Below are 4,918 nucleotides of genomic sequence, written 5' to 3'. Positions count from 1 at the left end.
GGAAGCTGCATTTCCCCCAGAGGACGTTGTGTTTCCCCCACAGGAAGAAGCGTTCTCACACAGGAAGGTGTGTGCCCCACAGGAAGGTGCATTTCCCCACAGGAAGTGGTATTTCCCCTACAGAGAGAAGCATTCCACCACAGGAAGCGGTGTGTCCCAGACTGGAAGCTGTGCTTCCCGCACAGGAAGTGGTATTTCCCGTAAGGAAGAAGCATTCCCTCACATGAAGCGGTGTGTCCCCACAGTAAGTGGTGTGTCCCCCACAGGAAACTGTGTTTCCCACACAGGAAGGTGCATTTCCCACACAGGAAGTGGTATTTTCCCCACAGGAAGAAGCTTTCCCCCACAGGAAACTTTGTGTCCCCCACAGATTGGGAGCATTTCCCCCATAAGAAGTTGTATTTACAAAAAAGGATGGTGTGTCCCTCAGAGGAAGTTGTAGTTACCCCAAAGGAAGAAGGTTTCCCCAAATAGAAGGTGAATTTCCCTAAAAGGAAGTTGTATTTCCCCCACAGGAAGAAGTGTTCCCCCACAGGAAGGTGTGATTCCCCCACAGCAAGAAGGGTTCCCCCACAGGAAGGTGAGTTTCCCCCACAGGAACTTCTATTGCTCCCACAGGAAGAAGTGTTCCCCACAGAAAGGTGTGATTCCCCCACAGCAAAAAGGGTTCCCCCACAGGAAGGTGAGTTTCCCCCACAGGAACTTCTATTGCCCCCACAGGAAGAAGTGTTCCCCACAGGAAGGTATGATTCCCCCACAGCAATAAGTGATCCCCCCAGGAAGGTGAGTATCCCCCACAGGAAATTCTATTGCCCCTATAGGAAGAAGTTTCCCCACAGGAAGGTGTGATTCCCCCACAACAAGAAGCGTTCCCCCACAGTAAGTTGTATTTTCCCCAAGGAAGAAGTGTTCCCCTACCGGAAGCTGCATTTCCTCCGCAGGAAGTGGTATTTCCCCTACAGGAAGAAGCATTCCCCCACTGGAAGCGGTGTGTCCCCCACAGGAAGCAGTGTGTCCCCCACTGGAAGTCGTATTTTTCCCACAGGAAGCTGTGTGTCCCCCACAGAAAGGTGTGAGTCCCCCACAGGAAGGTGTATTTCCACAACAGGAAGATGTATTTCTCCCACAGGAAGAAGTGTTTCCCCACAGGAATGTGTGTGTCCCCCACAGCAAGTGGTATTTCCCCTACAGGAAGAAGCACTCCCTCACAGGAAGCGGTGTGTCCCCCACAGGAAGCAGTGTGTCCCACACAGGAAGTGGTATTTTTCCCACAGGAAGCTGTGTGTCCCCCACAGGAAGGTGTGAGTCCCCCACAGGAAGGTGTATTTCCACAACAGAAAGATGTATTTCTCCCACAGGAAGAAGTGTTTCCCCACAGGAATGTGTGTGTACCCCACAGCAAGTGGTATTTCCCCTACAGGAAGAAGCATTCCCCCACAGGAAGCGGAGTGTCCCCCACAGGAAGCAGTGTGTCCCCCACAGGAAGTGGTATTTTCCCCACCAGAAGCTGTGTGTCCCCCACAGGAAGGTGTGAGTCCCCCACAGGAAGCAGTGTGTACCCCACAGGAAGTGGTATTTTTCCCACAGGAAGCTGTGAGTCCCCCACAGGAAGGTGTATTTCCACAAAAGGAAGATGTATTTCTCCCACAGGAAGAAGTGTTTTTCCACAGGAATGTCTGTGTCCCCCACAGCAAGTGGTATTTCCCCTACAGGAAGAAGCATTCCCTCACAGGAAGCGGTGTGTCCCCCACAGTAAGTGGTGTGTCCCCCACAGGAAGTTGTGTGTCTCTCACAAAAAGGTGTGAGGCCCTCACAAGAAGCAGTGTGTCCCCCATTGGAAGTGGTATTTCCCCCACAGGAAGGTGTATTTCCACCACAGCAATATGTATTTCCCCACAGGAAAAAGCCTTTAGCCACAGGAATGTGTCTGTCCCCCACAGGAAGATGCATATCCGCCACAGGAACGGGCATTTTTTCCACAGGAAGTGGTATTTCCCTTATAGGAAGAAGCATTCCCCCACAGGAAGCAGAGTGTTGCCTACAGGAAGCGGTGTGTCCCCCACAGGAAGGTGCATTTCCACCACAGGAAGTGGTATTTCCCCCACAGAAAGGTGTGTGTCTCCCATAAGAAGGTGCATTTCCCCCACAGGAAGTCGTATTTCCCCTACAGGAAGAAGCATTCCTCCACCGGAAGTGGTGTGTCCCCCACAGGAAGGTGCATTTTCCGCACAGGAAGCTGTATTTCCCCCACAGGAAGGTGCATTTCCCCCACAGGACGTGGTATTTCCCCCACAGGAAGAAGCATACCCCCACAGGAAGCTTGTGTCCCCCACAGGATGGTGCATTTCCCCCACAGGAAGTGGTATTTCCTCCACAGGATGCTGAGTGTCCCGCACAGGAAGGTGTGAGTCCCCCACAGGAAGAAGCGTTCCACAGAGGAAGGTGTGTTTCCCTGCCAGGAAGAAGGGTTCCCTCACAAGAACGTGTATACGACCACAGGAAGGTGCATATCCTCTACAGGGAGGTGCATTTCCCCCACAGGAAGTTGTATTTCCACAAAAGGATGGTGTGTGTCCCCCAGAGGAAGTTGTAGTTACCCCACAGGAAGAAGGGTTCCCCAACTGGAAGGTGAATTTCCCCCAAACGAAGTTGTATTTCCCCCACTGGAAGAAGAGTTCCCCACAGGAAGGTGTGATTCCCCCACAGCAAGAAGGGTTCCCCCATAGAAAGGGAGTTTCCCCCACAGGAACTTCTATTTGCTCCACAGGAAGAAGTGTTCCCCACAGGAAGGTGTGATTCTCCCACAGCAAGAAGCTTTCCCTCACAGGAAGTTGTATTTTCCTAAAGGAAGAAGTGTTCCCCAACAGGAAGCTGCATTTCCCTCACATGACGTTGTGTTTCCCCGACAGGAAGAAGCGTACCCCCCCTGGAAGGTGTGTGTTCCCCACAGGAAGGTGCATTCCTCTCTCAGGAAATTGTATTTCCCCACACGAAGAAGAGTTCCCACACAGAAAGCTGTGTGTCCCCCACAGTATGGTGCAATACCCCCACAGGAAGTGGTATTTCCCCCACAGGAAGGTGTGTGTCTCCCACAGGAAGGTGCATTTCCCCCACAGGAAGTGGTATTTCCCCTACAGGAAGAAGCATCCCCTCACAGGAAGTTATGTGTCCCCCACAAGAAGTGTGTCCCCCACAGGAAGTGGTATTTCCCCACCGAAAGCTGTGTGTCCCCCACACGAAGGTGTGAGTCCCCCACAGGAAGCAGTGTGTCCCCCACCGAAAGTGGTATTTCCCCACAGGAAGCTCTTTGTCCCCCACAGGAAGGTGTGTGTCCCCCACAGGAAGGTGTATTTCCACAAAAGGAAGATGTATTTCTCCCACAGGAAGAAGTGTTTCCCCACAGGAATGTGTGTGTCCCTCACAGCAAGTGGTATTTCCCCTACAGGAAGAAGCATTCCCTCACAGGAAGCGGTGTGTCCACCACAGGAAGCAGTGTGTTTCACACAGGAAGTGGTATTTTCCCCACCAGAAGCTGTGTGTCCCCCACAGGAAGGTGTGAGTCCCCCACAGGAAGCAGTGTGTCCCCAACCGAAAGTGGTATTTCCCCAAAGGAAGCTCTTTGTCCCCCACAGGAAGGTGTGAGTCCCCCACAGGAAGGTGTATTTCCACAACAGGAAGATGTATTTCTCCACAGGAAGAAGCGTTTCCCCACAGGAATGTTGTGTCCCCCACAGGAAGGTGCATGTCCAACACAGGAAGGTGCATTTCCCCCACAGGAAGTGGTATTTCCCCTACAGGAAGAAGCATTCCCCCACAGGAAGTGGTATTTCCCCTACAGGAAGAAGCATTCCCCCACTGGAAGCGGTGTGTCCCCCACAGGAAGCAGTGTGTCCCCCACAGGAAGTGGTATTTTTCCCACAGGAAGCTGTGTGTCCCCCACAGAAAGGTGTGAGTCCCCCACAGGAAGGTGTATTTCCACAACAGGAAGATGTATTTCTCCCACAGGAAGAAGTGTTTCCCCACAGGAATGTGTGTGTCCCCCACAGCAAGTGGTATTTCCCCTACAGGAAGAAGCATTCCCTCACAGGAAGCGGTGTGTCCCCCACAGGAAGCAGTGTGTACCCCACAGGAAGTGGTATTTTTCCCACAGGAAGCTGTGTGTCCCCCACAGGAAGGTGTGAGTCCCCCACAGGAAGGTGTATTTCCACAACAGAAAGATGTATTTCTCCCACAGGAAGAAGTGTTTCCCCACAGGAATGTGTGTGTACCCCACAGCAAGTGGTATTTCCCCTACAGGAAGAAGCATTCCCCCACAGGAAGCGGAGTGTCCCCCACAGGAAGCAGTGTGTCCCCCACAGGAAGTGGTATTTTCCCCACCAGAAGCTGTGTGTCCCCCACAGGAAGGTGTGAGTCCCCCACAGGAAGCAGTGTGTACCCCACAGGAAGTGGTATTTTTCCCACAGGAAGCTGTGAGTCCCCCACAGGAAGGTGTATTTCCACAAAAGGAAGATGTATTTCTCCCACAGGAAGAAGTGTTTTTCCACAGGAATGTCTGTGTCCCCCACAGCAAGTGGTATTTCCCCTACAGGAAGAAGCATTCCCTCACAGGAAGCGGTGTGTCCCCCACAGTAAGTGGTGTGTCCCCCACAGGAAGTTGTGTGTCTCTCACAAAAAGGTGTGAGGCCCTCACAAGAAGCAGTGTGTCCCCCATTGGAAGTGGTATTTCCCCCACAGGAAGGTGTATTTCCACCACAGCAATATGTATTTCCCCACAGGAAAAAGCCTTTAGCCACAGGAATGTGTCTGTCCCCCACAGGAAGATGCATATCCGCCACAGGAACGGGCATTTTTTCCACAGGAAGTGGTATTTCCCTTATAGGAAGAAGCATTCCCCCACAGGAAGCAGAGTGTTGCCTAC

This window comes from Cnephaeus nilssonii, assembly GCF_951640355.1.
Source record: "Cnephaeus nilssonii genome assembly, chromosome: Y".
Lineage (NCBI taxonomy): Eukaryota > Metazoa > Chordata > Mammalia > Chiroptera > Vespertilionidae > Cnephaeus > Cnephaeus nilssonii.
The sequence above is the reverse complement of the archived record's forward strand: the minus strand, read 5'-3'. Positions refer to the sequence as shown.